Raw genomic sequence first — 27,024 nt, 5'->3', positions numbered from 1 at the left:
CTTGAGAGTGGCCACAGGGCAAGGCTGGAGTAACTGGACCATGAAGAATTGTGCTGAAGAGCTGAGCTTTGTTTTTACCTTGTTAATTGCACTGGGCAGAATCGTGAGTCTGCCTGAAGCGAGCTCTAAAACAGACCTGCTCACCAAGCGTCTGGTCTAGTATCTGTCTGCCCCTCATTAGGCAGGATGTGAAAACCGGCAGCAGTGGCTGCAAACCCAAGTCTCCTGGAGGGCATCCGGTGCAGCTGGAGGAGGGCACAGCATTGCAGGGAGGTTCTGCTGGGTTTCTCTCAAGATCCCAAGTGAGGGTTATGGCTTCACAAAACTCTGCCCATGATGGAGAACTCAGGAATGTGGCAGAGGAGAGGTGGCCCTCCTTGGGGCCCAGGATAGTCACATGCATTCAGCTGAGCTTCCAAGGTCCGAGGTTGGGCAGAATTACAAATTACAGAGTCCCTGATGGAGAAATAGGAAATCAGAATTCCAGTCCTAGCTCTGCCTTTAATTGCTATGTAAGTGAGGCCAAATCACTCAGCCTTTTCTGGGAGTTGGTTTCCTTATCTGTAACGTAAGAATAATTAGTCCTGCCCTGTCTCTCTCAAAGAGATGATGAGTACTAAATGAGAACATTAATTAATGTGAAAGCACTTTGAAAATAGTATGAAGCACAAGAGAAAGACATTGTTATCACTGCTGCTAATAAAATCTACTGAATCACTAACACCACAGTGCTTTCTATTTCAAACACCAACTCTTCACCCAGACTTCAAGTCCTTCTCTCAACTGGACTCTACCTTTGTAAGAAAGGATTATGTATACCTGACCTGGTCTTTGATTCAGTTAAGCTATTCTGATGATTCTTCTTTCCACATCACATTTTCCTCATTCCTACTTTTCTGCACTCTTTATGTTTTCCGTAGTGTATTTCTGGTTTTCTAAACAACTCTGTTTTTCAGTTTTCTTCACAGCCCCCTTTATGTCTCTTAAAGCTAGTTCCCTCAAGTAGCTCCATTTAGTCCTCTTCTCACACAAAATGCTCCTTAGAAGGCTCCATCCACTGCTGTGGCATCTATATGCTGGTAAGTTAAGTTCTTCCCATTTCACAGTTAATGGCAATGGCATCCTCCCAGTCACTCAAACAAAAAACCTGTAAGTTAGACAGGACATATTCATTTCCCCCTTTCATCCTTTCCTTCCCACTCCACATTTCCTTAGCCGTCAAGTCCTGTGGCGTTCATCTCCCACGTCTTTATATCATTGCCATGACTTTACTTTGGGTCCAAATCTCTGATGACTTGGATTACTGTCACAGTTTTCAGATTAGATTCTCTGTTTCCAGTCTGTTTTCCTGCCAGTACATTTTCCACCCTTCTGCCAAGCTGATGTTTCTAAAACACAAATCTGATCATGCCATTTTTCTGCTTCAAATGCTTCAGTGGCTTTCATGCTTTTCAGAATTAAATTCAAAATTGGCACACGGGCACCCAAGCCTCATCAGGGTCTGCCCCCCATCTTTCCCTCTCCTCACTGTACGTTATCCCTTTTTAGTTCTTGAGCTCATTTAAACATCATAGAAAACAGAAAAATGTGTAAGGAAAGATTTGCAAATAAATTAACATTTGCTCCTGGAGCCCATCTCTGCCACACTTACAGAGCACCACGTTTGTGGTCCCTGTTCCGACCTCTCTCCACATAGACACTTGGCTGCAGACAGGTAGAGGTTTTTGGAGTTCCCCAGTGATAAGTGGATTTTCCTGCTTGTGCCTTCATAGTTTATGTCTGCTGGTAATTCCCTTCTTACCTGCCTGGCCCAGCTAAAGAGCACTTGTCTTTCAGAACCTAGTCCAGACATTATCACCTCAGGAAGTCTTCTCTGATCCCATGTCTCATTTACCTATCCCTGCTTTACAGTTCCAGAATACCCTGAATGGTCTTTCGTCCCACTTCCTTCTAACGGAATTTCATCCATAGTGTATTCACTTGCTAGATTATTTAAAGGTTCAGATCTCGTCTTAACTGACTATGTATTTCTAGCTCCAAGCATAGTATGTGGCATAGAATAAGTGCACAATAAAATGCTTGCTGAATAGAAGTGAATTGGTTTCATCTGGAATAATTTTTCTCTCTCTTTCACCAGTATATGCTTATAGGTCTCTTGAGGTTGGTCACAAAGACAATCATTTTCTTTATGTAATCTTGCTTCATTATCTCACATCATTTAATGATCTTCTATTTGAATTTCTCTGTTGCTAGATGTGTGGCTTTTGGCATTGTATATTTAGAGGTTGCTTTAAAATATATCATCCCTAAATATCACTATTCTTTAAGCATGTGATATAATGGAGTGTAAAGTGTCTTATGCATGGCATCAGAAGACCTAGTTCTAGTTTATCTGTGCTGTGAAATATGTGACCTTGGACAAAGCATTAATTTTTCTCTCCTGGGTTTAAGTTTCCTCATTCTTAAAATGAGCTATCTGGGCAATTTCTAAGATACCTGCCTGTTAAAAGACTATACACTACTAATTAGTCTTGAACTCTTTCATACGTCCTTGCAGTCATACTGGCTTTTTCTTTTTAAAACAGCTCTGTGTTTATCCAGCACAGGTGCTCCTCATCTCCTCTTTCATCTTAGCTTTTGAAAATCAGCAGCAGCCTACCTCTGCCATGGCCATATATATATAAAGGGCTGAACCTTGGGTTACAGATATTAAAAGGGTTGTAGCTGAAACAATCGTAGCTGAAGCAATTCCACATACCCACGAATATGGGGCCCTAAACTCCAAACACTGTCTCCTAAAGAATAAATTCAGTTTTTCCTTAACTAATTCAGATTGGATCTGTGGCTAAATCTGCAAGTCATTAAATAGTTAATCCACCTCCATCAGCTGTTTCTTTTCTGTTGGTCAATTTAGATGGGCAATAGTCTTAATTTTCATAAGACTGGCAATCAGAATTATTTGATTACTTTTATATCTCCACCAACAGTGTACCTAGTATATTTGACATCTAGAACAGGTCAAATTTTAACTCTCCCCTTCTTTATGCAACAAACTTATTTTCTGTAATGATTATTATTTCCTTTAACACTTGGTGCAATACATTATGAATTCCCTGAAGTCAGAGACCATGTCTTACTTATTTTTGAACCTTTAGGGGCTGGTGTTTCCCTTGATTTTTAGTAGGTATGAGAGAAATGCCCATGAATTGAATAAACAAAGAAATGAATGGATTATTATCTCTAGCATGGCCAAGATTGCTTCCTTAGTGACTTTTAATATGTTACAGATCATACACAATTAATTAAGCAGAGGTTTGCATTTTCCTTGGTATGCTTAGAAAATGCCTACAAAATTCTGTAAAGGACTTATATGGTTCTATCAGTGGAAAACCTATGGACTTGACAATAGATTCATGTATTCCAATGTCAAGTCTGATCTCTTCAACTCTTTCAAGACCATAGCTCCTGACATTTCAACTGCTTCAGCCATAGGCCCAAAGTGGGTCAGATGCCTGAACTGCCATAGCTAATTTCCCTTACTATTGAAACTTTGTTCTGGATGTCAGAAATCATACAGTTGTGTCTCTTACCCTCTAATTGCTACTTAATTTTTTTTTCACACTCATTTTGAAAGCATTGAAGTGCAAATTAAATACTAATTAGAGGGCAAAAATATACAACACTGAGATTCTACAGTCTTCTGCACAATACCAGTTGCTATGTAGAAATTCTCAAAAAAATATGTGAAATCAAGCACCACCATTTAAAGAACTTTGGTGCTCTGCTACTCTGAGGATGGTCCATTTTCAAATAATCTTTCTGTTAGGACTTCGTTTATTTGTGGCTGTAAAGGCAAGCAAGTAAACAAGAATGCAAATTATGTTTTAATATGATACTCCTTTGCCAGTTTTACAATTTCAGCCTGAAAAAATAGGCAATTCATATAAATGACTAAGAGCTCAATTTGTTTCCCAAACTATAGAGACTTATTTTCCAGCCTCAAAGTGTGACAACATATTCATTTGTTTGATTCAGTAATATTTTGAAGAATATCAGGCCTTAGGAGGCAGATATGTATTGTCTTACAGCACACTTTGGATAGTCTTTCAACTATTCTAGTCTTCGAGATGGGACCAGGCTAGTGTAGGAGGACATGGGATGGGGCTTTGGGAAGGCCATTCCCCCTCTTGTTTAGTGTCCTGGCAGTTCAGAAGGTTGCATTTGTGCCAGAAGAAATTCCAGTGGTCTAGATTAGTTCTTTCTCTCTCTCTCTCTTTTTTTTTTTTTTTTTTTTTTTGCTTTTAACATTTGCTAGGTTTCATTATTTGTATTTGCCTGACACTATTCTAGCCATCCTTGCATAAGTTATATAATTAACTTTAATGTTTTCAATAATTCTGTGAGATGACTTTTGATTTCTCTTCCTTTACACATGAAGCAACTAAAGTTTTCAGGTAATTAGCAAGTATTTAAAACCTGGGTTTCTTATTTCATGTGCAGTATTCTTTTTATGATACAATAGCAAGGACAGTGGGAAGGAGATCATTGAGTTACTTTCTCCTTTCTAGTCTTTCCCACGCTACGCCCCCTCCATCTTTCTTCAAACACAAGTTTTAACTAAACTGACCATTTTTCAGTGTGAAACTTGCCAGGCATTCTCTCTCACCTCCTGACTTTTCAGAGCTATTCTTGAGGATCACTATTTCCTTTCTCTCTGCTTGACAAAACTCTGCCTTCTGGAGCCCTCATAAAGGATTTTACCACCTCTGGGTAGTCTGAGATTTCCCTTAGCACCTGGCACTGCTACAATTACAGCACTGTGTTCTAACGCCCTGCTTACTGTTTTCCCCTGAGCTATAAACCTTGTGAAGCAGGAAGGGGCCTAGCAGAAGCACCTATCATAGTTCCCAGAGGATAGGAAGTACTCATTGTGTAACTGTTGGTTGACTGTTGCTGTGTCTCATTGTAATTTCTCTGGTTCCTCTTTAAACCTTTAGTCTAGAATATAGAAAGAACACTAACAATGATTATCTCTGGACTGTGGGGCTAGGATGTAAGTGGGAGAGGAGCACACTTTTCTCTATACAGGCTTTGGTATAGATAATTTATCATATGCATGCATTAACATGTAAATAAAATAAAAATGTATTAAAAACACAAAGTCTGGCAATATGGTTTTGAAGACCGTACTTTTCTCCATGTAGTCTTTCTCTAAACTCTACGTACTGGCAAACCAACAGCTCTCATCAGAATAACCAATTGACCACATAAAGCTGAGGTCCATGTAAGGCTAAGAGCAGGAGTTTGCCAGGCAGCTCCTAAGTAACCCTTCCTGGCTTTGAGCCACACTGCTGCTACTGGACGTAGCATAGAAAGCCAAAACTAGGCAGAAACAATTTGGACATGCTGGCCTTATGAAATAATCATGCCAAATATTTTTGTTTTTGAGACAGAGTTTATATAGAAAACTTTAATTTTCCCAAATATACAATATACATCATAAATCATTTGGAGCTTGAAGAAAACAAGATATTTTGGCTGAAATGTAATAGGACATTCTCTTTTGATAAGAAAACAATATAAATGCCCTTGAGATGAATCAGGCCCAATAAATAATCAAAGCGATTTTTAAGGTAGAAAAAAAAAGTTTTTCGAGGCTATAAATCTATCGGGAAATAGACTTCTAAAGAATAGATTGAACCAACTGGGAAGCAAACTCCATTAAGGGAAAAGTAAATTAAAAGCACTGAATGACTTCAAAGTGCCCTTGTTTCTAGGGAAAATATGGGGACTCCCAAGTGGAAAAGGAATGTATTGTATTTGATTATAAATATAACCTGTTGATGAAGGAACACAAATTAATTTTAATTCAACAAATAGCTATTAAGTGTCCACTCTGGGAAAAGAGCATGCTCTTAGGTACTGGAAGGGGCATAAGGATGTAAGGCTGAGTCCTTTCCTAGAGGAAATTTACAATCTAAATGGTGGATATGATAAGACAAGTATTCAAATAGCCACAATAACCAGAAATTCAGAATTATCACCCACCCAAGGGGACACACAACATCCTATAAACGTGAAAGAGGAGCCCGGGCACGGTGGCTCACGCCTGTAATCCCAGCACTTTGGGAGGCCGAGGTGGGCGGATCACGAGTCAGGAGATCGAGACCATCCTGGCTAACATGGTGAAACCCCGTCTCTACTAAAAATACAAAAAATTAGCCGGGTGTGGTGGCGGGCGCCTGTGGTCCCAGCTACTCGGGTGGCTGAGGCAGGAGAATGGCGTGAATCTGGGAGGCGGAGCTTGCAGTGAGCCGGGATCGCGCCACTGCGCTCCAGCCTGGGGGACAGAGCAAGACTCTATCTCAAAAAAAAAAAAAAGTGAAAGAGGGGACCCTCACACATTAGAGAGTCCAGAAGAGACCACATTCATGGCAAGTGGGATTTGGGATTGGTAGTAGAGCAGGGGACATGCTAGCAAGAAGGAATAAGCAGGACCACAGAGGTATGGGGAGGTATGGAGAGGGGAATAGCAGAGTCTATTCTGGCAGCAGCAGAGGCTACATGTAGGGAACTGGTGGGAATAAAGCCTGAAAACCTATATTTGGGGTCTATTTTGATTGCCAGTGGGTACATGGGAGACACTGGAGGTCTTAAAGAGAGCAAAGCGCTCAGAAGAATGGAGCTAAAAGTAAAAGTAAAAGGCATTATTCCCATTCAATCAGATCTCAGCTTGAGAAACTAAATTGTGCTGTTTATCTAGAATTCAGTGTGTGTTCTCACCATATTTTGATTTCTGAAATTTATTTCCATGAGCTCCTGAAGATTTTCTTGGAAACAAACATGTTCTAAAGGAAAAAAAAAAAAAAAGAGAAATTAATGGTAGTATGTGTAGTGGATAAAACTCCGAAGTCAGACGTGGAATTGAATCCTGACTTTCTTAGCTCTTACGCTATGCAACTTCTCTAAGTGATTGAGATAATGATCGGCATAATGTATAGTTAGTACTTAATAGAGAACCTGAAAAATCTCACATGTTAAATAAATTATGACTATTATTATTACTTTTAGGATTATCATTTTTATGCTTGGTTTAAGGACATTGGGCAAGGGTAAGCATGAAAAAATACTGATCAATTGTATTTTCTGGTAATACAATCCCAAAGATAAATGCCTGAGACCAGAGAACGATGTGACAGAAGAGAAAATTCACAAGGTGTGGTGAGCACAAGGGACCAACCACAACATTGTGGATCATGGGAGAGACTGACAGGGAACACGGTCATGAAGGTTGTTGAGCCCACTAGACATGGCATCCAGTGGTCAGAGCCACTGATTATAGACACCACATTTGGAACAAAGAAAATGACGTGATGCTTTAGCACCTTTGTCATGGACATAGGTAGGTCCTGCAGCAGGCATCACTGCAGTAGGCATTTATCAAATGGCCATGCCTAAAAGGGGAGGAAAATGGTAGAAGGCAGCAGTTGCTGAAGGGAGAATGTAAAAGCACACGTAGGTCAACTCTGAGGACTTTTGGAAACTTTAGGGAGGAATTTAAGGAAGCTGCGGTAGAAGGCAGTGTTCCACTATTTAGTCATTGTTTCATGTCCCTTTTGTCCCTGCTCCTCCTGCCCTCACTCCCTGAGCTGGTGTGATGTGGGACACCAATGGTTGCATTGAAATGATGATGACCAGAACTATGCATAGGAAGATGGTAGGGTGCCGGGAAAGGACTAGGGAGAACCTGGAACACACAGATTTGTCCAATAGTTCAGGCTGTGCTCTCCACCCACGGGGTGGGCAAGACAATTTATTATCATAAGAAAAAAATATTAGAATGGCTATATCTATTTAACAAAAACAAGAAAAAATAAACTCATCTAACATTTAAGGTTCTATTTGACACTGGCTTCTGATTTTGTTTCTCCTATTGAAGGGTAAGAATCCTAATTAAGGCTGATCACAGCAAATTTTAATCACTTTTAATTGGGCCTGGATAATATAATCTTGTAGTTCAATAGATGGGTCTTCGGTTTGTTACACTTTATGACATTTAGGGTTTTGGGCAACTTGTTTTTGAGCTTCTAAGTAATGTCTTGCTATATTAATATTTGCTTTAATATTAACAGTATATGCTCTTGGTGCCCATTTAGTAGTATTCCAGTGTACCTCTTGATTCTCTGCCCCTCCCCCACTTTCCTGAGGTAGTTATAGAGTGGGTTTTTCATTTCAACCTGCAGGTGACTTTGAAGACATATTGCCATATGGTGCTAAAAACATTATAATACATCACCACTTGTTTGCCAGATGTTGTTCTACTCTGCTAGGCAGTGATTCAGATGCTCTGTGATTATTTTGCAAAATGAATCTTGGAGAGTTTTAGTTGTCACATCCCATCCATTATTATTGTCTGAGTATTTCAAATATACAAGAAAAACTAACAGTTGGAAATGAATCCACTAGATAATGCAAATAGCAGTGTTTTCTCCCTCCCCAGTGGCTGCCATTCTTGCATATGACGGCATCCCCATCTCACCAAGTGAGAAATGGAGTCACGAGACACTGACTCCATGGGGGGGATTTGAACATAAATGGATACTAATAAGAGTTCATTTCAGGCATTGGGATTTCAATGTAGCTGTTTTCTACATTGTGAAAGCAGAGAGGGCCCAACCTTTCTCTAGACTGAATAGCCAGCTACGTAAGTGGTGTGATTTGAGGACCCGGAAGGGCCCCTTTTGTCTATGCAGCACTGCCTACATGTCTGCCATTACTAACTTAACATTTGAAGTAAGGAGTTTTTCTCCAAAATTTCTCTTTTCAAAAGTCATATATTACAGGGGTGGAGCAGAGTTTATACTGTGTAGAGGTTAAACTCAGTCACCCATGGTCTTCTTTATTCTAAATTTGTCATCAATCTGGTCTGGTATCCTTAGTGCCTCCTAAGCACTTACTAAATATTCATTGAGTGAATAAATAAATGAATGAATGCATGCACGAACAAAAGAACATTGCTGCCCTCCCTGGAAGATGGCTGGTGAGGAATGCTCATCTTAGCATGTGTTGTAGTGGAGAGAAGCTGAGGATGGGAGGAGAGTAAAATGGTAAGTCAATTCATTACTGGAAGTCCCTTGGAGGGACAGGATGTGTTGGGTGGGAAGATGTTCCCCCTAGAGGTCATCTCAGGCGGTGACTGGGGATGGTGTGTGTAATCCCAGTGCTCTGCCCAGCACAGCTTCTTCCCTACTGGGGTGGACCTTTCTCCCTAGTGAATGAGAAGGCTTTCTCAGGTGCATTCTGTGCTTGTCATGATATACAGCCCTAGTTTTTTCATCCTGTCCAGTGTCAAATTCCAATCTGTCCAGTACCACTGTCAATGACAGAGCTGCCAGTCTGGCAGCAGACAGTCTCATCACTGGTTTTCAGTCTGATGCCTGCTGTCATGTGTTTTGGCATCTGGACCACAGACCTTCTCCTGGCAAGATACCAGAATCTTACAAAAATGCCTTTAACAGGGATAACCCTGTAACCTGGAATGCATTTGAAATCATTACAGCAGGACATGGATTCATAGTCAGACTTAGGTATTCACCACCACAAAGGAAAAAGTCAGACACTGATGGATTTATGATAGTACAGAATGAAAACTTAATTCAGATGGGACAAAAAGGCAGAGCTAAGAGAAAGATGATTCCTCTGGAGGTGATGGCTTTAGTGAATAGCAAGTGGATTTCAGGACAAAATTCACATTTTCATAGTGTGAATTCAAACTATGGTGAGAAAATGCTGACATAGAGGCTGGAAATAAAAGGAAATTGTAAGGTTTGAAATTGGTGATGGGCTAAACAAGTAATTCAACTTCTTTAACTTCACCTTGGAAAGAAATGGGCAACATTTCATATCAACAAGTATTTAATGCATACTTGCTATGATAGAAACTACTTTTATTGAATGTTAACTATGCACTAAACATAATGTTAATATATTTTAGTTGTCATTTCTCTTGATCCTTGTCATATTCCTATGAAGCAGGTATTACTATGCCGACTTTACAGCTAAGGAAACAGGTTTAGGGATAATAAGTGGCACAGGTCACACAGCTAATCTGTGACAGATAGTAGACTTCAGAGTTGACTTAAGTTCTAAAACTGGCTCCACTCTGTGTCCTGCAACCCCTGCCACAGTGCTCATCTACTTTGCTAGGTGCTGTGGCACCTGCCCATATTCCTTTACAGGCCTGCATGCCCTGCACCTAGCTGCTGTGTTAGTCACCAGTGGCTTGCAGCTGCCCTGACCCCTTTTCCTGGCTGCCTTCCCTAAGAAGTTACTCATCCCTCTACCACCATTGTGGCTAATGACCTATTGATGCTCAAGCCTGGCAACTCTGTGGTATGGCTTCTGCTTTTGACAGCCTTACACTTTTATGTGGGGCCAAGAATGTACTTGACTGGGACCACTTCTTTACCTGGATCTTTCCACTTTCCTATCTCTCTCTTCTTTTGTAAGTTGATCCTTAAGAACCCTCTGTCAATAAGTAATGTCCATCTAAATCCTCATCTCAAACTTCACTGCTAGACAACCTAACCTAAGATAGGGGTATTGCCAAGGAACAGCTTCCTTGTCTAAGAAGCATATAGTCTTAATGCAAGGAAGAACGTTCAAAATGCCCAGTGCTATTCAAAGAGAACTGGGTCAATACTGAGTTCCCTCTCCCAGGAAATATGCAAAATAGGCTGGGAACAAAGATCAAAGATATTGTATGGTGGCCAGGCATGGTGGCTCACGCCTGTAATCCCAGCACTTTGGGAGGCCGAGGTGGGCGGATCACGAGGTCAGGAGATCGAGACCATCCTGGCTAACATGGTGAAACCCCGTCTCTACTAAAAATACAAAAAATTAGCCGGGTGTGGTGGCGGGCGCCTGTGTTCCCAGGTACTCGGGTGGCTGAGGCAGGAGAAGGGCGTGAACCTGGGAGGCGGAGCTTGCAGTGAGCCAAGATTGTGCCACTGCACTCCAGCCTGGGGGACAGAGCAAGACTCTGTCTCAAAAAAACCAAAACAAACAAAAAAACAAAAAAAAAAACAAAAAAATAGATATTGTATGGAAACTTCAAGCATAAACTAGAAGGTAGTACTAGAGGAGCTCTCATCCCTAAGATTCAAAGATTCCAGGAACTGACACTTGTTAATAATAGTTTTTATATGCATATTGTGCCTTATATTTCCTAAAGAAATAATATTGCACGGTGGCTCATGCCTGTAATCCCAGCACTTTGGGAGGCCGAGGTGGGCGGATAATCTGAGGTCAGGAGTTCAAGACCACCTAACCAACTTGGTGAAACCCGGTCTGTACTAAAAATGCAAAAGTTAGCCAGGTGTGTTGGCGGGCGCCTGTAATCCCAGCTAATCGGGAGGCTGAGGCATAAGAATCGCTTGAACCTGGGAGGCAGAGGTTGCAGTGAGCCGAGATCGTGCCACTGCACTCCAGCCTGGGGGAGATAGAGTGATATTCTGTCCAGAAAAAAAAAAAAGAAAGAAAGAAAGAAAGGAAGGAAAGAAGGAAGGAAGGAAAGAAGAAAGAAAGAAAGAAGAGAAGAAAAGAGAAAAGAAATAATATTGCCTAGTTAAATATAGCAATACTATAGCTTGACTTCCTGATTCAAATCCTAGCTTTGTTATTTATGTTTAGTACAACCTTGGGCAAGTTTCTTTACCACTGTACACATTAGTTTTCTTATCTGGAAAATGGAGGCAATAATAGTACCTAACTCAAGGGCTTTTTATAAGGACAAAATGAGTTTCTAACCTGTAAAATACTTAGAACAATACTTGGCATGCAACAAATGTTCAATAAATATTAACTATTATTTCGTATCTCTCTATATGTATGATACAACTCACCAATGCTTAATTATATTGAACAATAAGTGTTTTGCATTGCAAGCAGAGGTAATAGTGCAAGTAGCAATTTTTTCTCTTCTCATTTTGTTGTAAACTCCTTGATTAGAAGGAACTCTGACATTTTTAAAAATTGGGAAATAATTCACATATCATAAAATGTACTCTTTTAATATGGACACTTTAGTATATTCAGCAGGCTGTGCAAACATTATCACTGCCTAATTACAGATCATTTTCACTACCACGAAAAACAATCCATGCCCATTAATAGTCACCCTTCATTTCCACTTCCCTCTACCTGGCAACTGCTATTCCTACTTTCTATCCCTATGGATTTGACTATCTTGGACATTGTATAGAAATGAAATTATACAATATTTGGCTTTTTGTGACTGGCTTCTTTCACTTAGTATAATATTGTCGAGTTTTATCCATATTGTAATATGTATTACTGTTTCATTCCTTTTAATAGTTGAATATGTTTTCATATTTTTATCTGTTCATAAATTGATGAGCATTTATTTTTCCCATATTTTGTCTATTATGAATAATGCTACTAAGAACATTCATGTAAACACTTCTGTGTGAATATATGCTTTCAGTTCTATTGAGTATACACCCAGGAATGGAATGACTGAATCGTATGATAACTCTATATTTAACTTTATAAGAAACGACCAAACTGTTTTCCAAAGTGGCCACATCATCTTTACATTACCACGAGCAATGTATGAGGGTTCTAATTTCTCTATGCTATGGTTTGAATGTTTATGTCCCTCCAAAATTTATATGTTGAAACCTAATCACCAATGTGATGGTATTAGAAGGTGGGCTGGGCCTTTGGGAGGTGATGAGAAGCAGACCCTTCATGAATGGAATTAGTACCGTTATATAAATATAAGAGTCCCCAGAGATCTTTCTTGCCCCTTTGTGACGTCAGAGTGAGAAGCTGGCATCTATGAAAAAGCTGGCTCTCACCAGACACTGAATCTGCTGGTGCTTTGATCTTGGACTTCCTAGGCTCCAGAGCCATGAGAAATAAACTTCTGTTGTTTATAAACTACCTGATCTATGGTATTTTGTTATAGCAGGCCACAAAGAATGAAGCAAAAATTGGTACCGAGAGTGGGTTTGCTGTTATAATAAATACCTAAAAATGTGGTCGTGCTTTTGGAACTGGGTAATGGGTAGGGGCCAAAATGTTTGGAGGTGCATGCTAGAAAAAGCCTATATTGATATTCGTGGACCATTAATGGCAATTTTTGTGAGGACTCAGAAAAGGAGAGCTGTAGGGAAAATTTCAGTCTTCTTAAAGAATATCTAAGTGGTTGTAAACAGATTGTAGAAATATAGATGGTAAATGCCATTCTGATGCCGTATCAGATGGAAATAAAGAACATGTTATTGGAACTGGAGGAAAAGCAGTTCTTGTTATAAAAGTAGCAAAGAACTTGACTGAATTGTGTTCATGTCCTAGTATTTTCTGGAAAGTAGAACTTGCGAACAGGATATTTGGTGGAATAAATTTCTAACAAAGTGCTGAAGTTACAGTATGGCTTCTGTTGAATGCTTATAAGATGAGAAAATCTATTTAAAGATAATTTTTTTTGTCATACTTTAAGTTTTAGGGTACATGTGCACAACGTGCAGGTTAGTTACATATGTATACATGCGCCATGTTGGTGTGCTGCACCCAGAAACTGGTCATTTAACATTAGGTATATCTCCAAATGCTATCCCTCCCCCCTCTCCCCACCCCACAACAGGCCCTGTTGTGTGATGTTCCCCTTCCTGTGTCCATGTGTTCTCATTGTTCAATTCTGACCTATGAGTGAGAACATGCAGTGTTTGGTTTTTTCTCCTTGCGATAGTTTGCTGAGAATGATGGTTTCCAGCTTCATCCATGTCCCTACAAACGACATGAACTCATCATTTTTTATGGCTGCATAGTATTCCATGGTGTATATGTGCCACATTTTCTTAATCCAGTCTATCATTGTTGGACATTTGGGTTGGTTCCAAGTCTTTGCTATTGCGAATAGTGCCACAATAAACATACGTGTGCATGTGTCTTTATAGCAGCATGATTTATAATCCTTTGGGTACATACCCAGTAATGGGATGGCTGGGTCAAATGGTATTTCTAGTTCTAGATCCCTGAGGAATCACCACACTGACTTCCACAATGGTTGAACTAGTTTACAGTCCCACCAACAGTGTAAAAGTGTTCCTATTTCTCCACATCCTCTCCATCACCTGTTGTTTCCTGACTTTTTAATGATTGCCATTCTAACTGGTGTGAGACGGTATCTCATTGTGGTTTTGCTTTGCATTTCCAGTGATGGTGAGCATTTTTTCATGTGTCTTTTGGCTCCATAAATGTCTTCTTTTGAGAAGTGTCTGTTCATGTCCTTTGCCCACTTTTTGATGGGGTTGTTTGTTTTTTTCTTGTACATCTGTTGGAGTTCATTGTAGATTCTGGATATTAGCCCTTCATCAGGTGAGTAGGTTTCAAAAATTTTCTCCCATTCTGTAGGTTGTCTGTTCACTCTGATGGTAGTTTCTTTTGCTGTGCAGAAGCTCTTTAGTTTAATTAGGTCCCATTTGTCAATTTTGGCTTTTGTTGCCATTGCTTTTGGTGTTTTAGATATGAAGTCCTTGCCCATGCCTATGTCCTGAATGGTATTGCCTAGGTTTCCTTCTAGGGTTTTTATGGTTTTAGGTCTAACATTTAAGTCTTTAATCCATCTTGAATTAATTTTTGTATAAGATGTAAGGAAGGGATCCAGTTTCAGCTTTCTACGTATTGCTAGCCAGTTTTCCCAGCACCATTTATTAAATAGGCAATTGTTTCCTTATTTCTTGTTTTTGTCAGGTTTATCAAAGGTCAGATGGTTGTAGAAATGCAGCATTATTTCTGAGGGCTCTGTTGTGTTCCATGGGTCTATATCTCTGTTTTAGTACCAGTACCATGCTGTTTTGGTTACTGTAGCCTTGTAGTATAGTTTGAAGTCAGGTAGCGTAATGCCTCCAGCTTTGTTCTTTTGGCTTAGGATTGACTTGGCAATGCGGGCTCTTTTTTGGTTCCGTATGAACTTTAAAGTAGTTTTTCCATTTCTGTGAAGAAAGTCATTGGTAGCTTGATGGGGATGGCATTGAATCTGTAAATGACCTTGGGCAGTATGGCCATTTTCACGATATTGATTCTTCCTCTCTGTGAGCATGGAATGTTCTTCCATTTGTTTGTAACCTCTTTTATTTCATTGAGCAGTGGTTTGTAGTTCTCCTTGAAGAGGTCCTTCATGTCCGTTGTAAGTTGGTTCCCTAGGTATTTTATTCTCTTTGAAGCAATTGTGAATGGGAGTTCACTCATGATTTGGCTCTCTGTTTGTCTGTTATTGGTGTATAAGAATGCTTGTGATTTTTGTACATTAATTTTGTATCCTGAGACTTTGCTGAAGTTGCTTATCAGCTTAAGGAGATTTTGTGCTGAGATGATGGGGTTTTCTAGATATACAATCATGTCATCTGCAAACAGGGACAATTTGACTTCCTCTTTTCCTAATTGAATACCCTTTATTTCCTTCTCCTACCTAATTGCCCTGGCCAGAACTTCCAACACTATGTTGAATAGGAGTGGTGAGAGAGGGTATCCCTGTCTTGTGCCAGTTTTTCAAAGGGAATGCTTCCAGTTTTTGCCCATTCAGTGTGATATTGGCTGTGAGTTTGTCACAGATAGCTCTTATTATTTTAAGATACATCCTATCAATACCTAATTTATTGAGAGTTTTTTGCATGAAGTGTTGTTAAATTTTGTCAAAGGCCTTTTCTGCGTCTATTGAGATAATCATGTGGTTTTTGTCATTGGTTCTGTTTATATGCTGGATTATGTTTATTGATTTGCATATGTTGAACCAGCCTTGCATCCCAGGGATGAAGCCCACTTGATCATGGTGGATAAGCTCTTTGGTGTGCTGCTGGATTTGGTTTGCCAGTATTTTATTGAGGATTTTTGCATCGATGTTCATCAAGGATATTGATCTAAAATTCTCCTTTTTTCGTTGTGTCTCTGCCAGGCTTTGGTATCAGGATGATGCTGGCCTCATAAAATGAGTTAGGGAGGATTCCTTCTTTTTCTATGGATTGCAATCGTTTCAGAAGGAATGGTACCAGCTCCTCCTTGTACCTCTGGTAGAATTCAGCTGTGAATCCATCTGGTCCTGGACTTTTTTTGGTTGGTAAGCTATTAATTATTGCCTCAATTTTTTAATCAAACAAGAAGCAGGGTTTAAATATTTGGAAAATCTCAGTTTGCCCATCTTGTAAAAACTGAGAAACAGTGTTCTGGAAAGAACGTCGATGTTGGGACCAAGAAACTCTTTGATAAGGAGATCAGTATGGACCAGCAAGGTGCTATTCACCAAGACAATGCAAGAGTGATCTCAAAAATATTTCAGAGATCATTTAGGCTATCCCTCTTATTACACGCCCAGAGTGCCGAGCCTGAGGTGACAAACTGATTTCAAAGCTCTGCTCCCTGCAGTCTTGCACAGTGTTACTTGCCTGTCCCAGGTTCAGCTGCAGTGGGCCCAGAGGTGATGCAGGTCACAGTGGCTGCCCCTTTGGAAGTCTGAGGCAGTAAATATTGGCAGCACCTTCAAACTGATATCTCTGTTGGCTCTCAGAGTGCATGAGCTGTGGTGGTGTGGCTACTTCCATTTATATCTTTTTTTTTTTTTTTTTTTTTTTTAGACACGGTCTCAGATTGTTGCCCAGGCTAGAGTGTAGTAGCTGGATCTCTGGTCACTGCAACCTCTGCCCCCGGGGTTCAACTGATTCTTGTGCCTCAGCCTTCTGAGTAGCTGGAACTAGATGCGTTAACACCATGCCGAGCTAATTTTTGTATTTTTTAGTAGAGGCAGGGTTCATCATGTTGGCCAGACTGGTCTTGAACTCCTGACCTCAGGTGATCCGCCCACCTCGCCCTCCCAAAGTGCTGAAATTACAGACATGAGCCACCATTCCTGGTCCCACTTAGATTTTGAAGAGTGGAGCCTCCTAGAACCTCAGACAGGTAACCCAGGAAGAGGGCCACCACAAGGGTAAGGACTCTGCAGAGAATTTCCATTAAGCCAATGCCTAGCAGAGCCTGGGGCAGAGCCATCCCAGAAACCCCAGAGCAGTAGAGCCACCGACTTGCAATTTCAACCCAGTATAGTCATTGACACCAGACTCCAATGCATAAGAGACATGGCTTAGGGTGTACCCAGCAAAGCCATGATGATGGGGCCTCCTGAAGCCTTGGGAGCCCAATTTCTGTCCTACTATGTCTGGAAGGCAGGCTATCAAGTCAAAAATGGTTATTCTAGGGCCTGAAAATTTAATGTTGCTTGTCCTAATGGGTTTTGTACTTACTTGGGACCTGTTACTCCTTTTTTCTTCCTTTTGGAATGGGAATGTCTGTCCTATGCCTGTCTCACCAGTGTATTTTGGAAGCATGTAACTTGTTTGAGCTCACAGGCTCATGACTGGAGAGAACTGAGAAAAATTTACTTCAGAATGAGTCATGCCTTGTGTCTCACCATATGTGTTTTCGCTAACATTTAGATGAGGCTCTGGACTTTAGACTTTTGAATTAATGCTGGAGCTAGTTAAGACTTTTAGGGCTACTGGGATGGGTTGAATGTATCTTGCATGCAAGAAGGACATGAATTTTGGAGGGGCAAGAACAGAATGCTATGTTCTGAATGTTTATGTCTCCCTAAAATTTATATGTTGACAGCGAATTATCCATGTGGCATTAGGAGGTGGGACTGCTGGAAGGTGATTAGGCAATGAGAGCAGAGTTGTCATGAATGAATGGGATTAGTGCCCTTATAAAAGAGTCCCCAGAGATCTAGCTTACCTCTTCCACCATATGACAACAGAGTGAAAAGGTACCATCTGTGAGAAAGTAAGTCCTCACCAGACACTGAATCTGCTGGTGCCTTGATCTTGGACTTCCTAGCCTCCAAATTTGTAAGAAACAAATTTCTGATGTTTATAAATTATCCAGTCTATGGTAATTTGTCATAGCATCCCAAATTAATTAAGACACTCCAAATCCTTGCTAACAATTTTTATTGTCTGTCTTTTTGATTGTAGTCATCCTAGTAAATGCGAAGTGGTATCTCGCTGAAATTTTGACTAGCATTTCATTAATACCTAATAATATTAATAAATTTTTCATATGATTTTTGGCCATTTGTTTATCTTGTATGGAGAAATATCTATTCAAATCCTTTGTTATTAATGGGTTACTTGTCATTTTATTGTTGAGTTATCAGAGTTAATTACGTTTTTGAATATTAGACCCTTATCAGATACATGGTTTGCAAACATTTTCTCCCACTCTTTCCCTTGTCTTTTCATTTTTATGATAAAGTCATTTGAAAAACAAATGTTTTTAACTTCAGTGAAGTCCACTTAATTTACCTTGTGCTTTAGGTGTTATGTCTTATGCTTGTACTTTAGGTGTTATATATAAGAAACCATTGCCAATCCAAGGTAATGAGGATTTACAGCTATGATTTTCTAACTCTGTGTTATTTTTTTTGACTTAGGATCTCCAGTGAGAAGCACAGTGCCTAGAATTGAGTAGGTTCTCAAAAACTGTTGGTTGAATTAATGACTAGATATATTCAATGCTTGGCTAGACTGTGTGGGCACAGATTGAAGTGTTTCATTATCTCTGCATTTCTACCTAGCGTCTGACATTACATCTTCAGTGTAGGCAGTGCTTTGACACTTGATTGATACAATCAATAAGCCTTATGAAATTCTCATGACAAACTTAAGATTGAATCAGGAAAGCTATTATTAGCTCCATTTGATAGATGATAAAACTGAGTACCAGGGATTAAATGAGTTGTCTGAGCAAGACCACACAACTTGTGGGAGAGCTCTAACTTCCTTTCAGGCCTTCCTCACTCAGCTTAAATGTGGTTTTTGTTTCTAGGTAAATCTGTCCCCAGCGGTTCCTGGCTGTTTTATCTTCAGTCACACTTTTATAACTACTTGTAGGACTTATAAATGTGTACCTAGTTCTGTGTGTACTGAGTACACTGAAACTTAATAAATCTTCAAACAAATAATCCCCAAAGTAGTTTTAGTCCTTATTCTCATGCTCTCTTTGCCTTTGGCAACATGTGCTTCATTCTTTTCTCATGGTTGAAAACCCTGCCTTAAGACCTACAAAACATGTTCTCTGAGTACCACTGGTATTCTATTTTCTGTGCCGTACAATTCACCATTCAATTTCTATATGTGATACTCTAGATTGTTCTTCAATTATGTGGAATGCATAGTTCTTTTCTACCCAAATTAATTGTAAGATCCTTGAGCACAGGCAATATATCTTAGGTGTTTCTTACATCCTTCCACAGTAGGTGGAAAAATATTTTTATCCTTCTGAGGTTTCTGCTACTTTGTTTTATACTTCCATCCTGTTTATCTATGCATTATTAGCTGAACATCGTTCAGTTTATCTGCTACATTCTCCAGGAAGCCTTTCCTAAGCACTTCTTCTGAATGCACAGGACTCCTGGCTTGAATAGCTCATGTGTCATTTATTCCACACTTCCTACTATCAGGGGTATTTATGGTCGTGCCTTATTTCTCCTACTATTCCTAGTGAATTCTAAGGTTCTTGAGAGACACGATTATTTATTATCCAATTTTATGCTTTTCTGTTCCCAAAATAAAATTGGTGACTTGCTCATACAAGAGCTCAAAACAAATATATGTTTCTTGAGGATCCTTAATAGTGTAGAAAGTACACAGGGTTTAGATTCATAAAACCCAATTTGAAATTTCATCTCTGTCATTTACTGGCTGTGTGATCCCTGGCAAGTCACTTCTTGTTAATAGGTCTACAATTCCTTATCTGTAACAATCCCTAGCTCAAATGAGATTTGGGAGATTTAGATAATATAACGCATAGAAAAGCATAATGCAAAATTTATTAATGATAATGGTAGTCATTTTTGTTACCATTCTGAAACAACAGACAAGACTTGATTGCATCATCAATAAGTATATATTACATTGGAGCATCTGGTCCCTAGAAGCCAGCATCAGATGCTGAAAATCAGATAACAGAAAGAAACAAAACAAAATCCCCAAAACAACCTCATGAGGTTCCCAGGAATAGGTGCAGTGCTCAAACATGTGTGATTTGTTGCTAGCCGCTTTGCTTTTTCTTGAGAGTGCTTTCGGACTTAACTTGACCTGTGTCTTTGTATATAATTCAGATTGTGAGCTTCCTATTTGCTTGATTATTCCATTGTTGACCAGCATAGTGCAGCAACTGATAATAAGAACATGTCTATATGCAATACAGTTTGTACCTCGCTGTTGGTGTTCAATGAATGTTGATATTAGATACTTAAAATAGAACAGCTTCTAGTGTAAGGAGAAAAAGCATTTAACAAAAGTCAGCTATTCTCTCTCCTTGTTAACATACAGACACAATTATTAAAGAATCACTACTAAAATGAATTCATTGCATCAAATATTCTCAGTGAACAGAGAGCACACTTTAAAACCTTGGATAGCACATTTAGCAAGAGTTGCAATGATAATGTCTGGAGCCCATTTGCATTCAGTTCATCATCCACATTTAAGATAAAACTAACTAATAAGTGCCCAGAGCTCTCTGGGGTTCTGAAAGGGCAAGCTCGTAACTGCTCTTCCATTGAGCACCTATATAAGAATGGAAAACCAGATTACTTTTCATTATTATCATTTTTTTCAACCAGCAAATGAGAGAGTAGAATAGATTCAGGATAAGTATCAGGCAGCCTCCACTCTGCCAGCCAGTGTATGCTCAGATGACTTTCTTATAGGGCTGTGCCTCCAGGAGGTTCTTTCTGTGGTCTTGTTGTGTGATCATTAGCTCCTTTTGTAGCTTCTTCGTACATTTCCATATCCAGAGTCTTTGCATAATAAGCAAGAGCCAGCTATGTAATAATCAGCAGTACATTGAAGATGCTTCCTTATAAGCACCAGGAAATTAAATGAATGCAATTACTTCTAGCATGGCAAAAAGTCTCAGATAATCTGTGGCAGACAAATTTGACAAAACATGATGAAATATTTATATGTCTCATGATATGTTAGGAATTAAGAAGCTGACTTCTTAGTGATTATTTTGAAAATTCTGCATCTTTCTCAGTCTATTCAGGCTGCTATAATGAAATACCATAGACTGAGTGGCTCATAAACAGCAACAATTTTCTTCTTAAAAGTTCTAGAGACTCAGAAGTCCAAGATTAAGGTACAGACAGATTTGATGCTTGGTGAGATCCCCTCTCCTCTCAGATGGTTGACTTTTCACTGAAACCTCATCTGGTGGGAGAGGCAAGGGATCTCTCTGGGATCTCTTTTAGAAGAACACTAATCCCATTAATGGGTTTGACCTCTACCTCATGACCTCATCACCTCGCAAACGCCCCACCTCCTAATACCATCACCTTGGGGGTTAGTATTTTCAACACATGAATTTTGGGGAGACATAAACATTCAGTTCATTGCAAGTTCCAATGTAGAATATTAAAGAACTACAAGAGGTGACTTAAAACTACTCAAGTAGTAGATGTTGACATTAATTCTCTCATTCACAAATTTTTCTAAATGACCTCCTACGTACAGACATGATACTATCTTGTTCTTTATAAAAGTATTCACAGCCTATGGTTAATAAGCAAAAAAAAAAAAAATGACCTCTACCCTCAAGAGATTTACAGTCTAGGAAAGAATATGAGTGAAAAAAAATGAAAGAGAAAGAAGAGCTAACTGCTAAACTTTTGAGGCATGACTAAAAATGCAAACAAAATTTTTCTTAACCTTTTTGGATACAAAGATCTCACTGAGGTGCTAGTAAATTAAAAGGATAATTATATCCACTAGACAATTGTGCATGAACATTTACACATAAGAATTTGAATAGAATTTCAGGGAAATCCTTAAGTTTATTGATGGCACTAAGGTTAAGAGCCTATGTAGTAGATATTTAGATTTTTAAAAAAATTCAATATAAAACACTTTCTTCAAAGTAGGCTTCATGAATAACTTAGGATTTTAATGAAAGGAAGGCTAGAGAACACAAAATGTACATATATATGTATATACATATGTGAAATTCTACAGGAGTATTACATTGCTAAAGCAAGAAGATGATTTAACAGGCTTGAGGGTTTGGAGACAGGAATTCTGGATGGTTCAACCTCCTTGAACAAAAGTAGAGAGTTGAGGAATAGGCTTGGTGTAGCTTGGAATAGGAATTCATGCTGGAAAATATTAAGAAGCAAGGTTAGATGAATAGTGAAATATGAATTTAAGAGCCATTTCTGGCCTTTGAACAGAGACTCATTATAAAATTAAAAACCCCAAAAGTTGTAAGATGTATTTGAGCTGATTGATTCCAATCTCTTGGCATTACAATACCTCTGGCAAGCTGTCATTTAGCTCTGCATGAACACATTAGTGGGGAAGTCAAAATATGATATGCCAGCTATCCCATTTTTGAATGGCTCTAATTGATAAAATTGTGTCTTCATATCAAGATTACTTTTTTTTTTTTTTAAATCACACCTCCCCATCCCATATGGGTCATCATTATTTTGCTCTCTGGAAAGACAAAATAAAGCTAATCGTTCAAGTGCTAGAAAACAGCTAACATATCCCACTTAAATCTTCTCCTTAAAGGCTAAACATCTTCAGACTTCAATCTTTTGTGTTGAATGTGATATTTTAAGAAGGTTAGTTTGGCAAACATGGATGAAAGCAGGAAGAAAAAAATGCTAAATTTGGGGATACCAGTTGGAATGCTATTGTAACAATTATGGTTAGGGAGAATTAGAAAGAAAATGAAGAATGAAATGAAATTTTACAGGAAGAATTGATAGTACAGGGTGACAAATAACTATAGGGGATGAAGAGATTTGAGTCAAAGATATTTTAAAGAGTTCTAGCTTGGGACCCTGGAAAAATTATTTTATTTATTTATGTATGTATGTATGTATTTATTTATTTATTTTTTTTTTGAGATGGAGTCTCGCTCTGTTGCCCAGGCTGGAGTGCGGTGGCGCGATCTAGGCCCACTGCAAACTCCATCTCCCGGGTTCATGCCATTCTCCTGGCTCAGCCTCCCGAGTAGCTGGGACTACAGCTGCCCGCCACCACGCCTGGCTATTTTTTTTTGTATTTTTAGTAGAGACGGGATTTCACCGTGTTAGGCAGGATGGTCTCAATCTCCTGACCTTGTGACCTGCCCGCCTCAGCCTCCCAAAGTGCTGGGATTACAGGCGTGAGCCACCGCACCAGGCTGGAAAAATGATTTTATTATAGCCATCAATTTGTAGCATGGGAAGAAGTTTTGGTGTCTTTCTATTTAACTGCGCTGGGAGGTGTTATGGTGTAGTGGTTACTAGTGTGAGCTGTAGCCACAGAATAAGTGGGGTGGTTTAAATTTTCAATTTATCACTTATGTGACCTGGGAAAATCGTTTGACGTCCTCATATCTCAATGGTAAGATCTGGAAAATGTAAATATTATGATACATATAAAGATTTCAGCTTGTTGTCTGGCACAGAGGCAGCACTAAGTAACAATAATCTGTTAATACTCTGATGATTTAATTGAAGGTAGGTGAGGTCAGGAGGTAGACGAGGTTTAATTGAAAGTAGGTGTTTTGAATTCAGAACAAACTATGTGGGAAGGGAGCCATCAGCTCATGATCAGCTAATCACAGAAACAGACACAGCCGATGGAAATGAGGTTAGAGGGCACAAAAGATCAGCGTCTCACCTAAGGCCAGAACAGATGCCTTGGAGGTCAGAGTGTGGAAAAATAGGTAATTTACCTTTTTTTTTTTTTTTTTTCTTTTCAAAATACTTGGCAGAAACAGGGCAGGTTCGAAAAAGCACTTCTCCACTCTAGGACAGTTAGCCTTACGTCTTAAAAACTGGTCTTCTCAGTACTGTTTTTCTCCACCTAACTCCTACTCAGGTTAATCCTTAAATGCACAGATTACCTTTTTTTTCTCCAGGGTGAGGAGGTTAAGAATCACCTGGTTAAGGGCCAGGTGTGGTGGCGTATACCTGTAATCCCAGCCCTTTGGGAGGCCGAGGTGAGTGGATCACCTGAGGTCAGGAGTTTCAGACCAGCCTGGCCAACACGGTGAAACCCCGTCTCTACTAAAAATACAAAAATTAGCTGGGCATGGTGGCAGATGCCTGTAATCCCAGCTACTGGGAAGCTGAGGCAGGAGAATCACTTAAACCCGGGAGGCAGAGGTTGCAGTGAGCCGAGATCACTCCATTGCATACCAGCCTGAGCAACAAGAGTGAAACTCCGTCTCAAAAGAAAAAAAAAAAAAAGTATCACCTGGTTAAGGATGTCAAACTTCAGGAAATGGGCAAACATGCATACAGAGGTGTTTTATGAGCAGTTGGAACTCACCCAGAGGTGTACCTGGTGGTAAGTAAAGGTCCCTTTATAGGTGTTAGTGGATGCTTTGAGAATGGTTGCGCTTCTTATATCTTAATGCATTCAGTTGTTGCATCCCTGTTATATCTCCCAGGGATATGCCTGCTCTTTTGGTGTCTGCCTATCCTGAAAAAATCTCTTCCTATCCTTAGAAATTGTAAAATCATTTTCAATAAAAGTTGATAAAGTATATGCAATATATGACAAAGCAATACATGTGGTTTCAATCATGGACAAGTCAATTACCTTTCTGAGCTTGTTTCTTCATTTGTAAAATGAGAATAATAATAACACCTACTTTGTAGAATTACTGTAAGGATCACATGAAATAGGATTTATCCAGTTTCCTTGTGCAGCGCCTGAAAATGCAGGTCGAAGTGAATGATCACTATAGTCAATTATCTATTGAAACCTATTCTGTAAAAAATATATATGAAGTATCTTGTAGTAGAGAATCACTCTGTTGGGTTTAATTTACTCATTTTTTTAAAATGTATTTTTTACTTAATACATCTAATTCTCACCTCAGAGTTTCCAGAAACCAGGTAAGTGTCACCAGAGTTTTTAACTGCCCTTCGCTCCAAATGCTTGGCCAGAAAACTCATTCCATATGTTTATTCACCTAAAATGCTGAGTTTGCTGTATCCAATTTCCCTGTTTACTCTTGCCATGCTAACGTGGCTTAGCATATACAAATATAATTCTTTATCATTCCAGGTAGGTCTTGGGTTTAATTACGAATTATGAGAAATGAGCTGAATGTTTGAGCACTTTGGAGCCTGGTGAGACAATTTGTTCAGAATGGTTCAAGGCACTTCATTTTTTTTTTAATTTATTGAAAAAAAAAAAAAGTCTGTTTCTGCTCACTTGCAATACATGAAAGATGAAGTGTGGCTGTAAGTCAATTGATGGGACACAGACCTCCCTCACTCCTCCACACACCAAATTGATTCATTAGGACCTGTGTCAACATCCCCCAAGAGGCCCACATGCTCTCAGATGCTTAGAGGATTGAGAGGACATATGTGGCCTCCTGGGAGGAGAAGTCAGCATGGAGCACACTCCTCCAAGTCAGTTGAGGAGCAATGATGGTTTGTGAGCTGATTAGCAGTGATTTCCTCACGTTTTCTTTCTGTGCACCTCAGAGGCTGTGCTTGTTAGGAGCATCTTTTCACTATAGGGGGGTTATGGCACTGTGAAAAATTCGCACTTTGCAGATAATTAAAAGTAAATTGGTTTAAATGAATTTTTGACCTCCTTCCTAAATCGGGGAACTGAGGCAAACTAAGAAGACAGGAAAAAAAATGGAAATATTAAAAAAAACTAAATGTATGAATTAATTATAGGAATTCCCAATTTATAAAATAAGAGGTTAGGCATTTCAAATGGGGTAAATGGTACCTCTTACTAGAGCAAGTGAAAATTCAAATTTATTCATTCATTTATTCAATCTTTTATGCAACAAATATTTCTCGAGCCCTCATCTACATTAGATACTGCACTAGCCACAGAGGACGAAATGATGAACAACATATAGTTTTTGCAAGGCCTCAAAAGGCTCATAGTCTAATGTGAGTGACAGAATTGTAGACGAATGATATCAAAACAGGGTGAAGGGTGCTGTGACAGAAAGAAGCACCGAAAGCTTGGAAGGCTGAAGAACAGAGGAGAGAAGTTAATTCACTCAGGAATAGTCCAGGGTGTCTTTCCCAAGGAAATCATACAGGAGCTAGGACTGGAGAGAGAAGGAGGAGATGCCAGCTAAGAAGGGAGAGGAAGGCCTTTCAGATGCAGAGCACAGCCTGTGCAAGGGCTCAGGGATGTCACGACCACTAAAATGAGGGGTACTGCAGTGTGTCCAAATCAGACAGTGTGATGTGAGCATCTGCAAGAAATGGAGCTGGAGGAGACAACAGCTAGGTGGTTAGTTTGCACTTTTCCTTATAAAAGTCTTTGGGCAAAGATAGGTTTCCTTTATGGTGCAAGTGGCTCTCAGAAACTTCCTTGAAACCAGCGAAGCCAAGCACAAGGCATATAAAAATTACATGACTTTTGTAACAATTGAAAGTAAAGCTAGATACTTTAAAATCCCAAAGTCCTCCTTTCTCTCTTAGTAATACATGTTTTTCTAGCTCAAGATCAATGCTTCGTCTCATTCCCTTGAATAGTTACCTGCATACCAGGTACTCAGTGATGGATGGGGGAAGATACAAAATCTTGGTGAGATGAAAAATGATCAAGTTCTCACTAAACCTATAGAATGGCCTTGATTGGAAGCTGAAACTGATGCTTTTGTGCCTGCGTTTGGCCCTAACTTCTGAGACATGAGGTCACACTGTTCGCTCAGCACAAATAGAAATATAATGCTCAATGCTGAGGCACAGGGCATAGCTTCTTCCTGGTTCACTGCAGTCCACGGCATTGCTACAAGAAGAGTGATTGTGAAAAATGTCAATTCCATGCTCATTGGGGATTAGCTCAAGGAAATGCTGTAATCAGATGATGAAATCCGTAACTGACATATAAAGGTCACTGGTAGATGGAGATAAGTGAGACAATTCATTATTTTGTTGATAATTCCAGGAATATTCTG

Source organism: Pongo abelii, chromosome 9 (assembly GCF_028885655.2).
Source record: "Pongo abelii isolate AG06213 chromosome 9, NHGRI_mPonAbe1-v2.0_pri, whole genome shotgun sequence".
Lineage (NCBI taxonomy): Eukaryota > Metazoa > Chordata > Mammalia > Primates > Hominidae > Pongo > Pongo abelii.
Note: the sequence above shows the minus strand (reverse complement) of the source record.